The sequence below is a fragment of the Cyprinus carpio genome, chromosome B3, assembly GCF_018340385.1.
Source record: "Cyprinus carpio isolate SPL01 chromosome B3, ASM1834038v1, whole genome shotgun sequence".
NCBI lineage: Eukaryota > Metazoa > Chordata > Actinopteri > Cypriniformes > Cyprinidae > Cyprinus > Cyprinus carpio.
Genome location: NC_056599.1, coordinates 43,285,973 through 43,311,354, shown reverse-complemented (window position 1 = coordinate 43,311,354; position 25,382 = coordinate 43,285,973). Strand labels below are relative to the sequence as shown.

General features: G+C 40.5%; 1 pseudogene; it reads right to left on the bottom strand.

The window, feature by feature from the left end:
- The window catches only part of LOC122136855, an 86,186-nt pseudogene that overhangs the window by 49,773 nt on the left and 11,031 nt on the right, over nt 1–25,382 (bottom strand).

The following is a 25,382-nucleotide window of genomic DNA, read 5'->3' as shown; positions in this document are numbered from 1 at the left end:
CAGTGAAGATAGTCCAAAGATGACAGTGCGAACTAAAGAACTTCACGCTGAACACTTGCCACCCATAAGAAACCTGGTGCAGAGAGCAATCCCAGTCTGCCTTATGTAATGGGAGTAAGTTTAAAAAAGTCTTGCCTTTTAAATTCGTTGCAATTTCCACACCACTGCAAATTTTTCAGTCGATATTATGCACAACATATAGAGGGGGTTGCTCAATTTGATGAATGAAATTACTAATTTCAGCACCTGATTGAAAATATCCCCACATCAGCAGAAGTAGACAGAAGAATAGAGTTTCAACTATGGCTTCATGGAACAAAACAATAAACCTCCTGGTGTGTACAATTAAGAGAGGGGGTTCCAATGACTTGGGCTTAAATGCCACTCAGAGCTGGTGTTTATTGCGTTATCTGCCCATCATGTTTTGAGATCTTGTGCATCCTAATGATCAGCACTGGTATTTGTTCATTTTATTGGGACTTCAGATAGTCAATATTGTGTTTTCTTCAGTTATATCCACTGGTATCACAATTTATTTGAACATCTGATTGCAGAACACCACCAGTTTGTTTTAAGCAATTGTTTTTTTTCCTGATAAGAACTTGTTGCCCAAAGCATCATTTAATGGTGCGTCACCCCAGTTGTATTGCTGAAAATTGGACCACTGATACATAGGTTGGTGTATGCGGTATGAAGCGAAGCATATGTTTTTAAAAAGCCCTGACAAAGCTTATAAAAAACATAACGAAAACATTAGCAAAAGAAACACCAGTGCCAAATGGCTTACATTTGGCAACCTTTGATCCAAAATGCCATGAAATTTGGGTCCCGGGAAATGTGCCCATTGAATGACACCTAGAAGTTGGCGCTGGAGATGGCTGGAAAACTTACATGTGCCTGTGTGGACTAAGGTCCTAAATGTGAAATGGGTCAAGCACTGTGGAAACACTTATCGGTCAGGGTTGGCAGTTTGTGTTCAAGTTCAAAATGACATGCCTGTATTTAATGTAATCCAGAATATGGTCCTAAATGTGAAATGTAGCGCATCCTTTTAATAACAACTGCACTGAAAACGATATGTTTAGATGAACATATCCATGCTTACAAAGTTGCACATACCACAGAAGCACCTTATGTTTTGGAGATTAAGGATATTTTGCACCACAAGTTGTTTGACATTCTGATGTCTTATGGTTGTGATTCTGATTTGTTTTTACAGTACCATATAGTTTCATGTAATTCACTTTCATCTCATCCGTTATATTATCATAACTACTTTTTATTTCCAGTATTGTTCATTTCGGGTTTTTTTGTATCTTTTTTTTTTCACAATCACACAACACAATGACACATTCACGATGACAATGTTTAAGTGTAATGTTTGAAGAGGAGCTTGAAAAAATAAAATGGAGACATGAGTATATTGTTTGTTCTTTTTTTGTTTTATTTTAATACTGAAAAGCAAGTTCTTCATTTTAGGGTCTTTTTGAGGGTAAAATATGAATGGTGTAATTCAGAGGACTCTTGGTAGAGTTAAAAAGTAGCAGAGTCAATTTCATGTAGCACTGAACTGAGTAAAATAGTACAAGAGTTAATTTGAAATAACACTATAATACGAGTCAAATATAACACGAAAAGTGTAAATTATTAACACTAAATTGAGCAAAATTAACTCTGGAAAAACACTCTATCAAAAGAGTGACTTTTACTCTTTTTAGAGAGGGACCAAATGTTATCTGGCATAGAGTAAAATTTTTCTTCAATTTGAGTAAATTTTACTCGGTTCAAATTTAACTGTGCACTCTCAGTGTTCTTTCACTGAAAAGTATACATTTTCCTTTTATTTATTTATTCACCAGGCTATATGGTGAAATAGTAATATTTTAGTTGAAAAACTTTAAGTGCCATTGGTTAAAAAAATGCATCAAATGTTTCATAGACCTTCCGTTGTCATGCTTTAAAATCCCATGCCATTTGTAATTTCACTGTATTTTCACCTCCTAAATTACTAACCCCAATTCTATAATGGTAAAATGTATTCAGACCGATGGCATTTTTTATGACATTATTTATTTTTATTTTTAGAATAGGCTAATTGTAACATAAATGGATGAATGAAAACAATATAACTTTTTAACTGCAGGCAGATATAGGCCTATATTATTGTACATTACAAATATTTGGATCCCTTATTTTATTAAAGAATAAATACTTATTTTCTTCAAGAATAAAACATTATAAATAAATAATTAAAGAAAGAACCTCTATTAGCCCTTATTTGATAGGTTGTAGGAGATATGCGAGTGATTCATAGATTTTATTGAAGAAAAAAGTGGGTGCTTGGTTTCAGAAAATGAATACAGCTCGTAAAAAATGCTATGATGTAAAAGTCATGCTAACTTATTAATTCATAGAAATAATTTAATTAAAAAAATTTTTTTTAAAAGATTCAAACTTGAATTTCAATACTATTAAACTGACTTTAAAATCTCAAGAAGTTTATAAGTTGAAAACGGTAAAATGTCACAGGTGCATGCTAGCCTAAATGAACTTGTATCTTGAATAGTATCCGAAGACTTGAGTGCATGTTAGCATAAAACTAACAATGTAATTTTGATTTTTTTTTTTTTTTTAAATGAACAATTCCTGTATAAAATGTGACAGCAACCTTTATATCAAACATTTTGAAATCGTCCACAGCTGAGCATCGCAGGATGGCAGATCTGAAGTTATATTTGTTTGTTCACGAAGTAAATGTTCACGAAGTCATTTTTAGATGCAATGGAAAAATAAAGCTGGATAAAAACATACACGAAAACCCGCTAAAAAAATAAATTACATTTGTGAGAGTTGCATTTTTATTACATTGAGAAATAATAACGGCAGGCCTAATAATGCTATAGGTAATGTACCAACAGGACATTTTTAGTTCCCTTCACTTTACAACAAATCCTTTAAATTTAAAAAAAAATGATCAGAAACAGAACAAGAATTACAAATATATAATTCTAATGGATAAATATAATTGCAGCAGGCTATATAATAATATAGGCTTATAACGACAAAAATAATAATAATTGAAAATAATTTAAAGCGATACATTATGTTGGGCTTATCTCTCTCATTCGGGACAAATCCAAACATGTTGCCCATTTGAAGCTAAACTCTTATTCATTAGGTAAAATAGGTTTTGGATTTCACACGTGTTTCGTATCGACGAAAAAAAAAAAATCATAATTAGCAAAATTATGCCAAAGTGGCCCGCTGTTCGCGCCGCATGGCTCAGTGAACGACTAATTGTGAAGTCACAATTCACAATTATTGCTCACACAGTAAAGGCATAATTCAAAAGTGCAAAGTGTTAGCAGTTTGAAAAATCAAGAATAAAACAGAGTTAATAAGAATTATTTGTAAATGCTGGACCGTTCTCATTTTCGCTCTGCAAATGGAACCTGAAGATTATTATTATTATTTTTAAACCAAGAATGATGAACCGAAATGAAAACATTTTAATCCATATATATATATATATTATATATATATATATAATGACTGTTTAAAAACAATAGCATGCACAAGAGGCTTTGTGTAAAGGTTTTTTTTTTATTTTTTTGATGAGTAGACTGTAGCCCTAAGACTATCCTATGTTTATGGCTTTTAGGATGTTATAATGCATATTATAATGTTATTGTTGTTGTACGTCTTTCCTTTCATTTTACAATTATATCAGTTCGCAATCCCTTCCCTTTGCGCCACCTGGCGGTAGTTTCGCGAATGATTTTAACACGCGAACTGATTTGCAGTTAACGCCGCGGCATTGCAGCGGTGGTACCCACGGCGGCATTACCCATTTTGGTTGTCTACCATCTGTATGTCTGATTTGCTTATCAAAAAAAAAAAAATAATAATAAAATAATGTCATTAAAAATGCCATCGGCTTGAGTAAATTTGACCATTATAGAATTGTGACTTTAAAGGTTAGTGATTTAGGAGGTGAAAATACTGTGAAATGACAAATGGCATGGAATTTTAGAGCATAAACAACTGAAGGTCTATGAAACATTAGACAATAAAGCATTTTTTTAAACAATGGAACTTTTGAACTAAAATATTATTTCAAACCATATAGCCTGTGAATAAATACAAATGCATACTTTTTCAATGAAAAGAACACTGAGAGAGTGTAGGTTGCTTCTGGTGTTTGGATTTGTACTTCAATATAATGAGCTCCAAGTTATATAGCCCTAGACTATAGTTTTCCTCTCTCTCTCTCTCTCTCTCTTTCTATTTAGCTCTATTTAACAGCATTAACTTACAATGAAATACGTCTTCCTTCAAGCAGACTGAATGCTTTTCCTGCCTTGCTAAATGTTGGGTCAGTTTGCGCGAGTCCCGAGCGCTATGAAGCGGAAGCAGCTGACAGAGGATTCCCCTTGGTCTTAAGCCTTCCGCAAACGCTGTTCACAAATAACAATGATTTTTGTAAAATAATGATTAATTATCAATTGATAATTTGTTATTATTATTATGGACTTGTGAAAATAATAATAGGGGCTGCGAGAAAATAATGAATAAAAAGAGTAGGGGCTGCTGAGTGCAGGCATATTTCAACCCAGTAACATGACAACACACCGCTCCTCGCAGCCAAAAACAGACCGAGCTCAGTTCAGCTGGAGGGGGCTGGGGGTAGGTTCTGTATAGCTTGTGGGGGTCGAGATAAAGGTGTGAATCTCTTGCTCTTTCATATGGACAGTGTCTTATCAGGGTTTCAAACTTACTGAGCACGTAAGATTTTTTCTAGTTCTAGTCCTTCATTTGTCATTATTCAACTAATCAGAGGTTTATATTAAATTTTACATATCAAGTCTTGATATATTCCGCGCTCAAGCACATGCATTAAGTTTGCCACAAAGCACATGCAGCAGTAGCTTAATAATTGTGAAAAAGGAGACATTTTAATTATTTATTAATAAACAAATGTTTTATTGTCAGCTGCAAGATGAAATTCACAGTGCTAGTGTAACGGGGGCCAGCGAGTAGGTGCTGTGCAGGTAAACCTCACTTCCTAATCTAAAGAGACGCACTAGCGACAGACGTTAGTGCGTCCGCCTCCCATGCCGGAGACCCGGGTTCGAGGCCCACTTGGAGCGAGTGCGAGGTGTGGCAACGAGGATCCGGGAGAGAGGGGTTACACCTCTGGTGATGTTCTCTGTGCTGCTATAGTATTGGAAAGAGAATTGAAAGATTAAACAATTGGTTTTAGTTTTAGTTTTATTTTAAGATTTATTTAGATATTTTTTTAATGACACCACAATTTTAAGTAAATTCATTATCAGGAAAAAATTCAAGTGATCGAGAGGGGCGCCTCTGCGAGATGAAATTCACAGTGCTGGCTCTCTCCGACAGAGAAATGCAACATTCACAGATTGTTGAATGTTGAATATTAATGCGTAAATTATTTTTTTACATGCAATTATGTAAAATAAAACCAAACAAGAAGCTATAATGAAGCTAAAACAAATAAAAATAAATGCTGCACACCCAGCATCACACGCGCCGCGCAAATCTTGCACACATTTTACACATCTGCATTTAAATGCAGCTGCAATTTTTTAAATTATATTAAATAATATGAAAGCAAGTAGGGCTGTGTGATAAATCGATTTTATCAATTAACTCGAATTTGTAATTTACATCGGTTTTGTTTAAATGAAAATCGGTTTCCCTTTTTTAACATCAACGGACGCAGAGACATGCTGCCGAGCAGAGTATGAGCGGAGCAGAGTTATTCTGACTGGAGCGAGGAGCGGATTTTGTAAGAGTCTGAGCGTCAAGTTTTTTTTTCGCTAAAAGTTGGATATGTGATTTGTACAATTCATGCCAACAGCCCATAATGTAACTGAATATTTGAAATACACTTTGAAACTCTCCTGTTATTTTTTATTTTTTTATTTTTATTTTTTATTGGCTACGTTATGAACATAACATTTTCAAACATACTGAGATACTTTATCCACGGCGTGAAGGCGGAGCGGTGTTTCTGGTATCAGTGAGCGCGGAGTGGAGTGATTATTAAATGCTCGGAGCGCAGAGGGAAATAGTTGCCGCTCCACTCTCACAGATTCTGCTGCCGAGTGAGAGAGATGTTTCACCCGACGAAATGAAGACGACCGCGGCAGCACAAGCACAGCATATCCCCCAAAAAGCAACCTGCAGCAATGCTTGTTGCTCGGCTCGCCAAGCTTTACTTTTTGTAGGTTGCATGGCAGTTAATAATACGATGACATGACCATGCAGTCAATACAGATATTTAATAAAAACATTAAAAACAAGCAGGGCTGTAACATTACCCATTAAAAACGCACGCCAGGACACCGGACACGAGTGGCGTGATTCAAAGACAACAGGACCCAGTGATGCTGTCTACACTGGACGCGATCCCCATCAGTAAACTGATGCCTCGTTCTATTTATGACGAACTGTACTGACACTGTGTTCACATGATTTGACACTGTAGTGTGATGTCATCAAGTTTAGACACACTTTTAGAGCAGCGGGGCGCGTACGACAACTCTCGCGTCTGGTGTAGACACAGACAGTGTCTGCTCTATTTACAAATAAGTTATATAAAAACAATAATAATAAAAAAAAAAACCTAAACCAGCGGCATAACGAGATGAAAATATAGACTAGAAAATATATTTACACTTGGTCTGTCCTACGTCCATGACACTGACTCACTGCGGAGCTGCTAGTTTTAATCTGAACAACTCTTAATGCCGAGTGGTTAGATGCATGATGGGCTAGTATTAACAAAAAACAAATAAAAATAAAGGTCTTTCCAGCATTAAGGTAATAACATTACTGTTTTTTTTAATCATCTTGTCTCAGTTATAAATTTGACTGGTAAATTAATGATAAAGAACTATATTAAAACTTGTTTTGAAAAATTTCTTTGTCATTTGAATATTGATTTTAAAATCGATTTAAATCATAAATTGGATTTTTTTCTGAAAAAATCTGGGATTTTTTTTTTTGGCCATATGCTATCGCCCAGCCCTTAAAGCAAGTAAAGAGGGCTCCCTTTTTGTTGATTATAATGAGAGAACTTGAGTTTAATCGTGAGGATGTTTTATTAATCCATCCATTCTTTAGGGTTTCAAAGATTTAGCTAAACCGTGCAGGTTTAATTTTTTTGTTTCTTGTTTTAGGCTAATTAGGCCTAAATAATGGGAGTGAAATTATACAGTCCCTCACGTTTACTAAACATGCAACAATTTTCTTAATCAGTGTACAGATAAATGTCTTTTGCCCAAGAAGTTATCTGTCAAAATAAAGGACAGGTAACGAATAACAAAAATGCATGTTGTTTTATTAAAGGAATTTTAAAATATAAATTAAAATATAGGCTTAATATATGAAAATATTGTCATTTTGCATATTAATCCATGTAGTCTAGCTCACTAACATAGGCTACCACTTTTAATGCTCCGATGCAAAGTAAACCACAATTTCTTTTGAATAATATAACACATAATTCATATTATATAAATAATACTGCACACTATTTAAATGTGTCAAAATCTAAAATATGGTTTAATACCATGTAGCTTAGGCCCCATTTACACTGCATGGTTCAAGTGGTCCAATTCCGATTTTTTTTTTTGCCTCTCATGTGGCACAGATCAGATATGACCGGTGACCGTGTAAGCAGGAAAAAACCGCATGGATTCCGATTTTCGCAGATCGGATTCAGGCCTCATTCATATGTGGTAATAAATCGGATATGAATCGGATACGTGCATTTGCGTGTGCCATGTAAGCAGACAAATCGGATATTCCCCAGTAAATGCGAGTCGTTCGTCATTAAAAAAGTGACGTCAACTCAGGTGGACGCCACCAACTGAGATCACATGACTTATTATAGGTGCGATGGAGGAAGAAGGATACACACAGTGGAGCAATGCGGAGGTTTCATGTCTTTTAAGTCTTTGGGTGCGAAGAGACAGTGCAGGCAAAAATGCAGGGTTGTTACAGAAATAAATCCGTGTTTGAAGACATTTCACGAGATATGGGGAGGCACGGTTTAAGCGCTTTTTTTCTCCGCCGTACGAGATGTTTTGTTGATTTTTTATTTTTTTTTGTTGTTGTTGACTTTTCAAAATATTGTGGAAAGCAAAACACTGTATAATTTTTATTTGCATCTGCATCCATTGAATTTCGTGCTGTTTTACTTTCCTTTTCCGGGTCAGAAACATCTACATTTGGTAGTTTCAGCAGTGTATAGTGTAAATGCAAAAATCGGATACGGGTCACTTTTAAAAGATGATGTAAGCAGGTCGTCAAAAAAATCTGATATAGTCAGAAAATCGGATTTGGGTATCAAGACCTGCAGTGTAAATGCAGCCTTGTCAAAAAAATCGGATATAGTCAGAAAATCGGATTTGGGTTTATCCTGCTTGAATTCGTTCTAAGAAATGCACATAACTTCGTAAGTACCAAACTTTCATCGGTGAATATTAAATATATAAAATATTTTAACTATAGTGGTTTTTCTTTCATTTTCCCTGGCTGAAGCCGTCAAATGTAACACATCAGCGAGGCAAAGCTGACGTCTATTTGCGAAAATGTGCTTTGATGCGCTTGTCTGATAACTTGTGGTTAAAGCGCTACTCAGCGGTCAAAAGCTGCAAATGCACTTTGAAGACGCGGCGGTAGAACTGACGTTTTGGATGGCCACCTACTGTATAGCTCGCCTTCCGCCTGCTGGCGTGCCAATCATTCGGTTTTCTTCTTGGTCTGTCGCTGACACAGCGCTTTGCATCTCTACTATCGTAGGATATATTGTGACCTTGACAATGGCCTTTCTCCTGCACAAACGAATGAATGCCGTACAAGAGTCTGTCAATAAATGCACGTCTGGCGTCCCGCGCATTTTCCGACGTGATAAAATTTGCATCTCTACACCAAATTGGAGGATCCCAACCAACCTGATTGAGATTACGCCCATAACGCTTTGTTGAACCACTGACAATTAGATTGATCCAAACAACCCAATTACAACTAATCCTAAACAATGCACCCCTGTGTCAGTTGAAGTGTTCCTAACCCATCTATCCCAAGTTACCCAAGTCCTGCACCAGAATTCAGTTAGTGATGGAGATGTTGTTTGTGTCTTGTATGTGCCCGTTCCCCTCTCTCTCTCTGCCTCTTGTTCCAGTGCCCGCCGATGTTCGCACCAGGAACATCACCATGAAAAAGGGGACTGTAGGACCTCAGGAACAAACACACAAATACACTGCACAATTGGCTACTGCCAAAGGAATTAAAAAGAGTCTCCTTTCTCCCATCTGCGGTCTTAAAGCTATTAATGATCAACTAAGGACCAACAATGCTCAAATTGTCTGGACCCGTTTTCTGTCATGGAGGAGAGTTGTTAAAAACCTAATAATGTTCAGCATTAAAGAGAAGTGATAACATGATTCAAGAACAGAGAACCCTGTTCTGAAATACTCCCACTCATCAGAAAACTAATCGTAAACTAATCGTGACGTCAATATCCTGAGTTGGTTTCCTGTCAGCCTGTTGTTATCCACTCAAAAGAGTTGATGAAATTAACTATTTTCACAAGATACAAAGACCCCTGTATATCAAGAAGCATCTCACGATGTATGGAAACCGATGTATGAAAACACCTGCACAACCCTGCAGGAATAAGCAATAATTAATGGACCTCAACACAAAGGATCCATACAGCATGTCCCATGACTTGTGACTTGCTTGTGACTCTTTCTATGAACTGAACTTTTCAATTAATAACCTCAAAAGACAATCACTAAGAAATCTAAAGGGTTAACTATATTCACAAATAATATGTTTAATGTCTTATATATGCTTGATGTGTTCAATGTATTTGGTGCAGCTTTAACCAATGTTTTATAACCCCTTTTAGCAGATAAATCTATTAAATATGTGAGAAAGATGTGTTGTGTTCTGTTTGAACGAAAGCTCAAGTTATTTGCTTAAACTTGGAGCGAAGGAAATGTCCACATCCTATATTGTGTGCATATTATGACACTTCATATGGTATTAACCAAAGTTCCACAAAGGAGTTCATCTCACATGATGATGTCGCATGATGTTTAATCAATGTACAAGAAAAACAGTACGGGGCATGCCTAAGCTCCGCAACAAAACCCCCATGGAGGATTGTGTTGTGGGACGGATCAAAATCTTCCCCTTAAAACCCCAATATCTGAATGAATTCAGTGCACTTGCTTTTCGCCATGGCTTGAACTACCTACTCCAACACGCTGCTAGCGTTCTTGTCATCCACAACTGGAAACACTCAGTTGAAACTTCGTGACTGGCAGGAATCTTCGAAGTCTTCCAAACAACGAAACTCTCAGATGAATTTCCGAAGCTCCTATGTAACCAGGCACCCAACCAATCACCAGGAGGGTTTCCCAAAAGATGTCATCCAAATGACAGATCTGCAACCAATCAGAGGCGACGGGATTCCCTGAGACGAGACAACAAGCAAAGCTCCCAACTCCTCTCACCCCGCTTTTCAGCGCAAATGCAAGTAAAACAAACAAACTTAATTTCTCACTGAAATAGGTGCGAATTGATCTTATGCAGTAAAAATAAGACAAATCTAAACAAACAAACTTAATTTCTCACTGAAATAGGTGCGATAACATCCCAGGTTACGTATGTAACCATGGTTCCCCGAAGGGAATGAGACGCTGCGTCCGAAAACGCTATGGGAACGCTATGGGAATGCCCACGCCGCCAGACTTGCAAATCCCTGCCTAGTGTGTATACGAGGAGCACAGCTAAGGCAAGAAAACAGAAGAGCCTGGAGTGACTCGCAGATCTAGACCATAAAAATCTGACAAACGTGAGGGGCGTGGACCATCCAGCTGCGTTCCAGATGTCCTGCATGGACACACCTGACAAGAAGGCCTTGGAGGCCACCATACTTCGGGTCGAGTGAGCCTTGACTACCAATGGTGAGGGGAGATCAGAGGACTCAAGGTTTTAGGATATCATCCTGATCCACCTCTTTGCATAAGCTTCTTCTGGCTGGAGGCCTCAGCGCACTGCAGAGGAAACGTGTAACCTGGGGGTGTCTGCCCACTGATTGGCCACTGAGAGGGGTGCGGTAGGCCGCATTGTGGGTGACGTAGACCTTCAGGGTGGAGTGGGTCAACCCTGCATAGAGAAGGGCCTGCAGGAACTCCAGAACTGTACCAACTGGGGCAATTAACTGGGTCGAGCTGGCAGTCTTCGCACTAGGAGATGAAAGGTTTCCACCTCAAGGAGTACAGTTTCCTCGTGGAGGGAGTTCTGGATTGGAGGATGGTCTCAGCAACCTCGGTTGAGAGACCAGAAGTTACGAGATGTGCCCCCTTAGGGGCCACACCCATAACTTCCATAGCTCTGGGTGGGGGTGGAATATTGTGCCCTCTGCCTGTGAGAGGAGATCCCTCCTGACGGGAATCTCCCATGGAGCGCCGTCGAGGAAAGAAATCAGATCCAAGAAGCATACTCGGCCCGGCCAGAACGGGGCTACTATTAGAAGACGGACCACGTCCCGGCATACTCTCAGCAGAACTCCTGGGAGCAGAGCGATTAGGGGAAAAGCGTACAGACGAAGCCTCGGCCAAGTCTGCACCATGGCATCCAGCCCCAGTGGAGCCGGATGAGTCAGAGAGAACCAAAGGGGACAGTGCGATATCATATGAGTCGCAAACAGATCCACCTGACCAAATATTCTCCATATCTGCTTCACCACCTCGGGGTGAAGCCTCCATTCCCCGGGCCTCGGCCCCTGCCTCAACAGGATGTCTGCTCCCATATTCAGATGCCCAGGAATGTGAACTGCTCTCAGCAAGAGGAGTTTGCCCTGGGACCACACAAGGATCTGGTACGCTAGTTTGTACAAACGGTGTGAGCACAGACCCCTTGGTGGTTGATATAAGAGACCACCGTTGTGTTGTCGGTGCGCACCAACACATGGTAACCTCTTAGGTCTGGGAGAAATTGTTTTAATGCTTGAAGCATGGCCAGCATCTCCAGGCAGTTTATATGCCTCCATAAACCGCGGGCAGGGGGGCCACTCATGACTGCACCCCAGCCGGTGAGGGATGCATCCGTCGCTAGCGTCACTCTGCGACAAGGAGCTCCAAGCACCGGGCCCTGAGACAAGAACCAAGATCTCCTCCACATGTCTAAGGCACGTAGGACCCCTGCGTGACCTTGAGTATGCGAAGCGGGTTTCCCCTCGGGGAGAACCCCTTGGTCTTGAGCCACCACTGTAGGAGTCTCATGTACAGCAGGCCAAGAGGTATCACGTTGGACGCAGCTGCCATCAGAACCCAGCAGTCTAGAACTGCTTGACAGTGAGTGACCGGCCTTCTCTTACTCTCGCGACGGCTGTGAAGATCGACTCGATCCGAACAGGAGACATCTGTGCCTCCACCGTGGTCGAATCCCACACCATGCCCAGATAAGTGGTTCTCTGTACTAGAGAAAGCACACCTTTCTTGGCATTAAGTCTTAAACCCAGGTCTTTCGTGTGAGTGAGAACGACATCTTGATGCCGAACCGCCATCCAGTCTGATTGAGCTAATATCAACCAATCATCGCACCATGTGCTTGAGTCGTGAAAGTGTGGGGTGAGAATGCAAGGCCAAAGGACGAACCAGTATTAGTAGGCTTTTGCCCCCAAAAGCCAACTTCAGGAACTTCCTATGATGGGGAAGGATGGAGTATGCATCTTTCTAGATCGATCGTGACACCGGTCCTCAGACTTGATCTGAGATACAGCCTGTTTGAGTGCGAGCGTGCTGAACTTAAGTCCCCTGACTGAGCGGTTCAAAGATGCAGATCTAAAATAGGACGCAACCCTTCATCCTTCCTCGGAACGGTGAAGTACTGGCTGTAGGACCCTGACACCACTATGCGATGAGGGACCACCTCGATGGCCTCCGTCCTCTGAGAGTGTCTACTTCTGTTCCATTACCAGAGCCTGCTCGGGGCCCACCAGGGTGAAAAAAGCCCCGTTGAATTGAGGCAGAGGAGAACCGAACTGGATTCTGTGGCCTCTCACTACAGTGTGCAGGACCCACTGAGACATGTTTGGCAGTAGTTTCACGCTGCTAAATAGTCTACTAAGGGAACCAGTCTCTCGAGACTGACCTCTGGTGTAATAACGGGTGGTGGCTCAGTGCCCTGATGCAGCGAACCAGCAGGGGGCAGCTGAACTAGCTGCTCAAGAGACCTCCGTGGAGGTCACGAGCCTCTAAGCCCGCGCTACGTTTTCGGGCAGTAACTGAGAGAAGCGCTCGCCGGAGACCGCTGCACCCTGGAACACTGGCAGGGTTGGCAGATCGATCTCCTGAGGGCACTGATGAGAGACAGGCACCGTGTATTGAGGTGTACACCGCTCTTCCCCAGAGGGGCCTGCCCTCCGAGGTCCTGAGCCCCAGCATCAGGACTCTCATAGCTGAAGTCTCCTATTAAAAATGACGGTCCTCAGACCCACGTCGTCTGCTAGGAAGACTCGACCAGAGCCTGCTCGGGGCAGGACCCAGTGAAGCACACTTGGCAGGATGCAGGATAGACACCATGTAATCCGGAGTACACCACTCTTCCCCAGAGGGAGCTGGCCATCAAAAACTCCTAGGCCTTAAGCGTCAGTACGTTTATGACGAAGGCTACCCAGCGAAAATGACAGTCCGCAGAACCGCTTTCCGCTAGAAGCCTTCGGCCTTGGAGCGCCACTCTGACTCTAGACTTTGCAGAGTACGAGAATTGACCCCCCAGAATGAGGAGCTTGAACACGATAGGTTGGGACTGCTCCGCCCAGCAGCCCCTGCTGACCGCCTCAACCTCCTCGGAGGAAGAGAGGTAAACGTGTTCTTACTCAAATTTTTTTATCCCAAGAGCTCCTGTATATCTAACTTCTCAAAGTGAGATAAATGTCATTATATTCCTTAGAATTAAATGCAATCAAACAATCAGACGAGTAAACACGGTCTGGTGTGATACAATTCATATCGAAAACCGAAAGGGACATTTCTAACTTCTCATAGTCAGATAAATACTGAATTTAATTCCTCAGAATGAAATGCGGCTAAACACCCAGACGAGTATACATGGTCTGGTGTGGTAAGAGTCATTTCAGTAATCAAAAAATGATATATCTAACTTCTCATAGTCAGACAAATGCCTCATTTAATTCCTCATTATTAAATGGAGCCAAACAACCAAACGAGAAAACATGGTCTGGTGTGGGAAGATCACATCAAAAACTGAAAATGATGTAATACACGCATTGCCTCGGCAGCGCGCGAGCCGCTTAGTCACACAAACAATATTAATCTCCTCGGAAATAAATAGCTGCAGCAACGAGTTCACAGTCCGAGGGGGAAGAAACTGCTTTTTCTTTTTAGCGCGGGCTTCCGAGCCTCAAAAACGAGCTCTAGATTTTTTAGGACCAGAATCGCAAGATTACAAGCACGGACACACTCCTCGGAGCGTGCCTGGCAAGAGTGGAGAAACACAATCAGCCCCTTATTTTTTTCCGAGAGCCGACCATGTGGAGCAACGCTCCTTATTAATGCTGCTCGTTATAATATTAGGCATAATATGCTTGTGCAACTGATGTTTGTGCAACTGATGTTTATGCAACTGATGTTTATGCAACTGCGAGCTCATCGACGCCCTCCGTGTCAATCTCCTCGGAGAAAGACAGGCGGAGTGTCCCGCCCTCTCTTTGCGGGGGGAAGGACCGCAACACGGGCTTCTGAAACCCCGAAAGCGGGCACCGCGAAAGCGAACCCCACGAGCACAGCCACTCCTCCGCCTCGGCAAAAGCAGGACCGGCACCGCGAGAAACGCTAGTGAAGGCTCCCTCCTCAAAGAGAGCCTTCTGAGAGTGAAACAAAGCAGTAACAGACAGTCGCATCGTGGGCTGTCATCTCCCTCGAGAGCTGATTCTGCGTGCTTCGCTCTAAAGCAGACAACACACTGCGTGTGTCCCTACCCCAATATATTTTTCTCTCGCGGGCAGGGAAAACACACAGCCTGAACGCTGCCTGCTTTAGCCCATAAAACTTGACTGAAGTTTGATATAATGGAGCTTATCAGTGGACAAACAACACTAAATAAGACTCACAAAAAAATAGCGACTGACACACACACAGAGCTTCGCTGAATGACAAAAAGCTGATGCTCGCTACACTTCATGTGCTTTTATAGCTTCCTGGTCGCTACGTCGGTCACCCGCCTATGACGTCTCGCCCATTCATGGGACTGATTACACATGTTATTCAGAGCCGGTCACGCTGAAGGGCGTTCCCATAGCGTTTTCGGACGCAGCTCGAGTTCCTGAAGGGGAACTTGGCGTTTCATTGGAGTTTTTGGACGTGTTTTTAGTTGCTGGTGGGGAACTTCCTACTAACCTGGCTAACACATAGCACACTTTACACATTTCTATTATTTAAATTCGTTAAATGATTGTTAGGCTGCATTAATTAGGTCAACCGGAACCAGAAAAAACTTCCAATATCACACAACGTACTTGTTACATCGTAAGAAGAATGGCATCTATGCTAATATGTTTAATATGTCTGTTTCTTTTTTTATTCCAAGGTCACCGTAGCTACCAGATCCAGTCCGTATCCAGCCCAGATGGTGATCAGCACAGAGAAGACCTCTACAGCCCCTAAATTTCAGTGGAGACCAGCGGACTGTGGCATCGTTTAAATCAATCAGTGGGACACCTGCACTTGCTTCTTTTTACAAAGAAGCACAATTTGCGGTTCAATGTTGGACAGTGCAAGCCTCATGTTATCCTCCAACTGGAGCCGATTTTAGTACTTTGTTTTCAAGGCCGTCAATTTTAACAGAGGATACATTTCTGCAACCTAAAAATATTTTATGGTATGTGTAAAAGTGGCCTCCTCCGTAAAACAGTGCAAGTTCTGTGATTATACCTAGATAATCATTCATTTCGTGCCATCTACGGGGAAAAACGGGGCAAATTTTTTTCTGTATAACGGCCGAATGCGATGGGGAATTCGGGGAATGAAAGAATGCGGGATGAACTGGACGCTGGATTTTTTTGTGTTACGGAGAAATCCCGCAATCTGTTTGCCAATAAGATTTGGTGTGGGTTAAAAGAGAAAGGAGAGATGAGAGATCAATGCTGAATTGGTTGATTATCTGATCGTGCTCCTTCCAAAACCTTGTTAATAAAACATAATTTGTGAAAAAAGATCATTTGTGGTCTTTGCATTGCCTTCCATCTGATCCCAACAATAGAAAAGAGTGGATGAACTTTATTTTTGAAGAAGTAACAGACCGTGTCATTAACAACTTAATTACTTATTTTTACCCCAGATTCTTTTTACAAGCAAGGCACAGTTTCGATGTAGAATTAACCCTCATATTACCTTAGTTTCCTGTTTACACTCAGTGCATTTGGGGTCTATATGACCCCAAAGTTTATAGAGTGATTGTAAAAAAAAACATACATTTTTAATAATAAACATAATATATAATTTTTTTTGTTTACTTCTCATCTATACAGTAATGCTGTGTTTTTTGGTGTGACAAAGAAGACCTAAGACAGTTGAGCAACTAGAATGGGACAACATTCCTATTCCTAAACTTGAGCAACTTGTCTCCTCAGTCCCCAGACGTTTGCAGACTGTTATAAAAAGAAGAGGGGATGCCACACAGTGGTAAACATGGCTTTGTCCCAACTTTTTTGAGATGTGTTGATAGCATGAAATTTAAAATCAACTTATTTTTCCCCTTAAAATGATACATTTTCTCAGTTTTAAACATTTGATATGTCATCTATGTTGTATTCTGAATAAAATATTGAAATTTGAAACTTTCACATCATTGCATTCAGTTTTTATTCACAATTTGTACAGTGTCCTAACTTTTTTGGAATCGGGTTTGTATGTTTATACCTGTATCATGTTTGTTATGTGTTATTCACTTTCACATTTTTGCTACAGATGTTACTTTGTACAATCTTCATGTCACAGTCCTGCAAAGATGATAGAAAGTTTACTCAAAATGCTGTTTGTGGGCAGTTACAATTTAGATCAGACATACAACCGTGAATGAGCACGACCTGGATGCATCAGTGAATGATGAGATACTTGCATAAATTAAATGATCCTGCCAGAAGAACTGCATGAAAACTTAATATGTCTGTTCCTTCTGTATCATCTCAGAGAGCTTTTATGAGGCTGTAATCATGAGCAATAAAACAAATTTAACATATTCTGAGGTTTCAGTGTAGATGAGAAACTTTTGGACAGAGTGCATTTTTAAATGTTTTCAAATGTATCTGAATTAATGTAGACATAGGCTAAGATGGTGATGGATGATTTTGAAGCACTGCTTCATGAAGTTTCTAAACTTTTACAAATCACTTGTTTCAAATCACGGAGCGTATATCTAACTGCTAAAGTCATGTGATTTCAGTAAATGTGGTGTAGGCACTTAACGGTTTCAAAACAATTAAAAATTCAATAGTTCGCAATTTGGGATGATTGAACCAATGAATGTGAGTTCACTGAGGTCATGTGAAATCATCTCTTATTGTCCTCCATAAAACAAACAAAAACAACTCTGCAAATTATTAAAAGAACACATATTATATAGACATGTGGAAACATAATCATGTGTGCCATTAATCAATCTATGTACTACAACATTACAGAATACCAGCCACATTTTTCCAGCCTTTTCTTTGCCTTTCCTTTATTACTAATTTCAGTTACCAGGATCTTAAAATAAAAGACTGTGCTCTGTGTTTTTAGACTATCAAGTTAACTGAAATTGACCCAACAGTAAGATTTTTGTGTGCATGAATTTAATACTTCTTCTTTTTGAGAAGAAAAATGAACAGAAAACTACTCATCCTCACATTCAGCATGCAGAGATCATGGAGCAACCATCCCAATGACCTAATGTCACTAAAAAAAAAAAGTCAGTGAATAAAATTTTAAACCTTCAGTGCTAACATAGAGATCTGCAATGGATTTAGCATATGTATCAGCTATAACAAAGAAAACATGTAATATCAATGTAAACACAAACAGATAAAATTTCAAAAATATCCTATTAGGGTTAAACCAAAATTTTTGGATGAAATTCCAGTTTAATTTTTTTCAGCTGGAAAAAGCAGGGTTCATGTGAATTTACCCAGGTTCAGTAACTATTTAACATGTTAATGCCGAGGTGTTTCCACTTTTTGAGCAGAGATCTGAAAATGAAACTTCCAACTTCAACTGTTGTCAATCTTGAATACTGTTGATCATAGACTTAAGTTTGGTCTCTTTTTAAAGAAGACACTTGGCATCATAAAAACTTACATTTTATATAAAATATATATTTTACAAAACATGTTGAACGTGTAGCCTGTGGGCCGGGTTAGGATTAGGATCCTTCAGTTCACTCTCTTTCTCTGACTCTTTAGTTTCATGTTTGATCACGTCACTAATTGGGGGGTGGAGCAGGCATTTAGTGAACCACTTAATGCAAAGGGAGCAGGCTTATATATAGACACCTGGGGTCCTTAGACCGACATGTGGAAGATGGCAGTAATGCAACGTACAGGATGCAAGCTGCCGTTAAAACCCGAAGAAGAAGAAGTAGAAGAAGCAGAAGAAGGAGAGGAGGAGGAGGAGAAGAGTAAGGGGTTTAGGCTGAAGTTATTCGCAAATGTTTTGAAACTTAATGAGGCAGTGCTTATTTAAAGTACTTTTGTTTTGTTTTTTGGTAGGTTTAGGTGCTGTTTTTGGAGTGTTCAGTGCGTGGATAGCCAGTGCTCTTAATGGTTATGGGAGGCCTGGGATTGAGCTGCAGTGCAACATTGTTTCCTTGTGAGACCGTGAATGGGCGAGTGAACTATTGCAAAGTAATGCCAAACTACTTCGGTGTTTGAATGGTGTTGGGTGTTTACAACCAACCTAGTGTTTCCCATTCACTGTTAATGCTGTGATGGGTATGTTTAAAATTTCCCTTTGTTTTAACCAATATGTACATAGGAGTGTATTTGTCTTGTATGCTTAGTTCAATGTAATCTTGACCACCTTTGTTTGAGGTCATTTTATCATATCATATTTGAAGACTGCATCTAAACCATGATTTGTATTGATTATAAATCATGATCAAACAAATATTCTTAATGGCGTGGTTGTGTTTACAGACCTGTACAGCTACACTTGAGTTGCTGGCTGCTGTTCTCCATATTGTGTGTTTTGATTGTGGGGTGCTGCTCATACTATAGGAAGTTATTTTTCTTTCCTTTTTTGTTGTTTTTTGATTGTGGGGTGGCTATAGCTGTTAATTGGATGTGAGTGCATGAATTGTACGTCACAGGCTAGAGTGTTTATTTCCTTTTTCTTTTTTATTTTTGTAAACAGCCTCTGTTTGGGTAGAGGCAGGGTAGTGCAAGAGACTTCACTGGAAAGTGGGTTTTGGATCTTTTTAATTTATTTCTTGCTCAAGACGTTTGCAGTGTTGTGTAGTATGAACCTTAATGTCTTCGAACCACATTTATTAGAGTGCTGTGAGTGTGCAGTGTGTTAGACGTTGAGCTCTAGTGTGTACTACTAAAAAGGCTCTGTGCCTCTGTTCACGGGTGGTAGTGCGAACTTCGCCTTCTCTTAGTGTTTTCTTAAAACCGCTTTACTGGCTCCCATACTGATGGCTTGGTGATTTCTAGTTATATTTATCGGTTTGATTTTGGTTTTTATTTATTTTTTTGTTTTCTATCAGGCCAACCAACACCTTCAACTATCTATTAATAAAGACTGTATTTTTATACTTCTACGAACCTGTGTCTGTACATTAGATTGGGGCAGAGTTCCCCTTGCTCTGACACCTGCACTAATCAGCTAAGCTCAAGGGGTGGTGTAGTAAGTTGTTCAATTAGGGGGGGCCCTACATGTTGTTAAAAAAAAAAAAAAAAAAAAAAAATCAGAACAAACTGCATTGCAAATTTGAGGTTGATATCTCACAAAATAAGCTTTCAGTAAGACTTTGTTTGGGCACAGTACCAAACTTTTCTAACTAGATGCCTACCAAACCCTATTAGAGGCTCTATAAGGGTGCCCACATTTCCATATGGTTTGAGTAAGCTGAACCATATTTTTCTATACTTTTTTACAATATTTATAAAGTAGACATCATATTTAGAAGTATTATGGGCAGTTTGGCAGCATTTCATTTTAATTCAACCTCTGACAAACACATAAAAGACATGCGCTTAGAACCCTGAACTTGCATTATAGATTATGCTATATCTTTAATTTTTTTTCTTTATATTCAAAACACTTTCACACACTTTTTTCTCTCAAAAATAAAATGAATGTTATCTTTTGAATACAATCAAATTAACAGGTTTTTTACAGTTTATTTTTTTTTAATTTTTTATTTTATTTTTTTTTTTTTTTACATGTGCGTCGCTATTTTAAAATAAAGGTCAGAGCTTGCTCGCTGACTCTGATTAATAGTCTTGTAGCAAGTAAATGTCTGCTTTGTAAAATATATCAAAAATCAGTCACCAATTATGAATACTAGCTTTCAAATGATATATAGTTTTCAAGGTTATATAGGCTTAGACATTATATAACAAGATATCACTGTTATAAACATGCAATGACAAGTTTGAGATGCATGTTGTTCTATCGCGATATAATTTTTTTTCAATACGGTGATGTGATTTTTAAACACATTTCTGATATTTCGATACATTACAGGTGTTTCCCATACATTGATTTATGTGTGACGTTTGACTTCGTTGAATAAACATGAGAAATGCACGTTTCAAAATCAAAAACACGTCGCGGGTGTTTTATATGAATGTATCTCTGAAGGGATTAGACTGTCTTCTGAAAATTTAGATGGCATTTTCTTTTTATCTGATAAAGATGCGTTCATGAGCGGAGCTGCTTTGATTACAGCCATTACTAGAGACAACGCTAGTTCTAGCGCTCTCACAGCGCCTCCTGCTGGCAGACAATCAGATGCATTTTCAATAATAAGCCCGTCTCCAGCAACATGTTTTTGTTGTTGCTCTTTTTTTTTTCTGCAGCAACTCAGAGCACTTTTCATACTCTTTCTACTGGCTAAAGCACATTTGTTTCAATCTATAAGAATAATCATCCTACACTACCAGTCAAACGTTTTTTTTTTGTTTGTTTGTCTTTTTTTTTTTAAGAATTCTCTTCTGCTTACCAAGCCTGCATTCATTTGATCCAAAGTACAGCAAATACAGTAACATTTCGAAATATTTTTACTATTTAAAATAACTGCTTTCTATTTGAATATATATTTAAATGGAATTTATTTCTGTGATCAAAGCTGTATTTTCAGCATCTTTACTCCTGTCTTCAGTGTCACATGATCTTCGGAAATCATTCTAATATGCTAATTTGCTGATCATCAATATTTAGAACAGTTGAGGGCATTTTCTCTCAGAATTCTTTGATGAATAGATAGATCCAAAGATCAGCATTTATCTGAAGTAAAAAACTTTTGTAACATTATACAGTATTCCATTCAAAAGCTTGGAGTCACTATGATTTCTTTCTTTTTTCTTTTTTGAAAGACATTATACAAATTAATACTGTTGTTTAGCAAAGATCCTTTAAATTGATCAAAAGTGATGTCATTTATAATGTTACAAAAGTTTTATATTTCAGATTTCTATTACATTTTTTTTTTTTTACTTTATTACAGTTTTTTACCTTTCCAATCCTTTTGAGCATCCAAAAACTCCTAGATTGACATATCCATCTTCAGTCAGGAAAACATTCTACAATGACAACAGCAAACTCTTAAGTCATTCATAGTGAATGAAAGAGATGATTTATTGTGTTTTTTATATTTACCTGTGGAGCATACCTGTGGTTTTTATATTTCTGTGAAGCACATTGTTTTCATGAAGATACTGCAGAGCCAGACAAATCTGAACCAGCCAGTCTAGAATCTACACACAGATAATACACGACACAGATATTTTTTTATATTTTTATGTTATTTTTTTTATTGTCTGTCACTTATCCATTTTTCCTCTAAAATACCTTTTATCTGTAGTATACAGGCTGCCAAAACACTATCTCCATACTTTGGTCTTGGCTCACTACTTAATTTGGGGTGGGAGTACTGGTCTACTTATTTCTAAAAAACTTGAAATACTCAACCTATTCTTCTCTATGCATTCATAATTATTTGAATTTCATTCATTTATAATGACAACTCCCGTAAAATTCTGTATTGCAATAATTTATCATACCCCAGTGGCCTGTAGCATGAAGCCGGTTTCAGTTTTTACCCAGGTAAGTTCACATTTACTTTGAGAAAACTCTTTAAGCCACTTTCAAGGGAACTTCCAACTGCGTCCTCTAGGGGTCGCTATGGGGAACACCTCGTCGTGACCCGTGTCTGAAGTATACATTGAAAAAACATCAACGAGTTGGCCGGCGACAGCCTCTGACGTCACTACCGGCGTGACTACAAACAGGCACCAGGAGAACACGTCATCCTCTTCTTCGTCTTCACTGACTGTTTTGTTTGAAGCGTGCATCTGAAAGAAACCGGTAAGAGCGCTTTTTCTCTGTCTATCATGGCGACTACTAGCAAGCGTTTAGACAATGTGTGCATCCGTGTCGGCGTTATTTGACACCCGATGACACACACAATCTTTGCGTCATTTGTTTGGGTAAAGAGCATGCACGCGATGTCTTTGAGGAGGCAATCTGCGTGCATTGTGAGCGTTTTTTGCAATGGAAAAGTTCCGCTCTCGTTTGTCTCTCTTTCCGAAAAAAAAAGGCAGCCATCTGAGCCTTCTCAATTCTCCTGCCCTGCGTATGTAGAGCTGTTGGAGGTTATGGATCGCGCCACGGTACGCTAACAAGGTGACGCCGTGAGGCCGCCTCAATGAGCGTTATCTTTCTGACCATAGCCCTCCAGCTCAGATGAGCCTTCCATTTCTGCCTGATCTCCATACAGAGATCGAAAGGAAATGAAAGAGGCCGTTTTCTTCTCGCATCCATCAGTTTCGGCATAAGAGTTTTGCCGACATCGAGGCGATGCGTGAAAATGGCTATGAGAGGTTGCCCCCTGTAGAAAGAGCTTTCTTTCTGCGGGGAAGACATCCTCTCCAAATCTCCCTCCTTGCCATCTAAGCCCCTTCAAGAAATACATCTCGCTTAAATGGCAAGGCATACGCAGCAGCAGGTCAGGCTGTGGCTTTATTACACACGATGGTGGTGCTTCAAGCATATCAGACTGATCTGCTAAGAAACCTGGATAGAGGCGAAGGCCTTTTTCCTGATCAGGTAGCCGAGCTGCGCCGCACCACAGGTCTGTCTCCAGGCTACCAAGCAGGCCGCCTCTGCCATGCGCAGGACTATGGCGGCCATGGTGGTAGCGGAGAGACTTCTGTGGATGAAACCTGGCAGACATCGGGAAGAAAAAAAAAAGGCTTTCTTCTCGATGCTCAGGTTTCGCCTTCTGAACTTTTCGGTATTTCCGTTGAGACGGTGATCGAGAGGTTCGGTTAGACGAAGGCGCACTCCGCTGCTTTCAGATCCTTCGTTCCACGAAGGTCCAGGTCTGAGCCCCGAACAACATAGGGGTCCTGGCCTGTCTCGATCTGAGGATCAAAGACGGGCACAGAAGGCTAGTGTCGCGACTCGTGCTCCTCCCCCACCTGCGGGTAGGGGTAAGAGGAATTGTGGGTCACAGGGAGGGAAGCAGAACCTAAGGGATGTGATCCAGAAGAGGCAGCATTCTCGTCTGAATCAGAGCGATACCGAGGTATCTACTCGTTCCCTTTAGGGATTTTTAACTTCTGCTTTTATCCTCCCCTTCCGAATTCCCCTGTAACCACCAGCTCTCCACCAGATCGAGGTAAGGTGGAAACCTCTCGCATAACAGTCTCCTATGCTGGACCTATAATGTTTTTGGCCGGTTCTATGTTCATAGCAACCACCTTACTGATGGTCCGGACTAAAAAGGAGGCGCCCCTTGAGCGGGGCTCCAGCGCAGGAGGGTGGGAGTATAAAAATAACCCTTTCTGTATATACTTGTGTAAATTGCTGGTGGTTATGTGTCTACTAATAAACTCTGTGAGTTTCCTTTGCAGTGCTCAGTTACAGTGTTTACTAAACACTCATCAGCACCAGCCATCCGGCTTCATGTTCCGGTTTTAGGCGGCTGAGATCACCCAGGTTTCTGCGGGAGCTTCCTTGATCATCAGGCCTGGCACAGCACTGCAGGAATTTCATGGATGTCCGGCCAGGTCACCCTGAGGGGTCTCCTGGCCGCTTAGCTGTGCTGTCGCAGTATTTGAAAATCCATGCTATGGTAAGTGTGCACGTGAAGTCTTTGCACACTTTCTGAAATCCACACTGTGGTAAGTTCGCACGCTAGTATTCTGCGTTCTTTCTAAAATCCTATATGGTGAGGGCTTCCCGCGGGTTGCTTCGTGCCCTTTCTTGAGTTGGTAAAAGCCCCGTTCATCTTGGGCGCTACTCCACCTATGTATCCTCAGCTGTCTCAACAGATCTCCAGTAGCAACACCCTGTTTAGATAGGTATCTCCTTCAGCAAGCTTTTGCGAGAGCAAGCGGTAGCCCCTGTAATGCTAGGTTCTTAGCCGTATATCCCTTTAAAGGAATCTTTCCTTATTCCAAGCCTTCAGCTCTACCCCGGGCCGAGGCCCTAACAATTAAGTTGCGTATGTAGCTTAGGCCTTTGGCCGTAAGGGGTACTGTCACAGACTGCCGTCTAAACGTCCCAGGGGCAACTCCCATGGAAATGGTAGAGTTGATACTTAATGTTTGCCATGATTCTGGCCTGCACTCCCCTCAGCATGGCGGCGTGGGTATACTGTTCCCCATAGCGACCCTTAGAGGACGCAGTTTGAAGTTCCCTTGAAAGGGAACGTCTCAGGTTATAAATGTAACCATGGTTCTCTGAGTAGGGAACAAGACACTGCGTCCTCTAGCTCCCTGCCATGCTTCGGATGCAAGCTTCAGACGAAGAAGTGAATGACGTGTTCTCCCGGTGCCTGTTTATAGTCGCGCCGGTAGTGACGTCAGAGGCTGTCGCCGGCCAGCTCGTTGGTGTTTTTTCAATGTATGCTTCAGACACGGGTCATGACGAGGTGTTCCCCATAGCGACCCCTAGAGGACGCAGTGTCTTGTTCCCTACTCAGGGAACCATGTTTACATTCGTAACCTGAGACGTTTTTGGGCTCAAGAAGATGGGATTGGATTTGAGCGTGTTTCGTCACTATGGTAACTTGTGCTACACGGCTACCCTGCTCAAGAG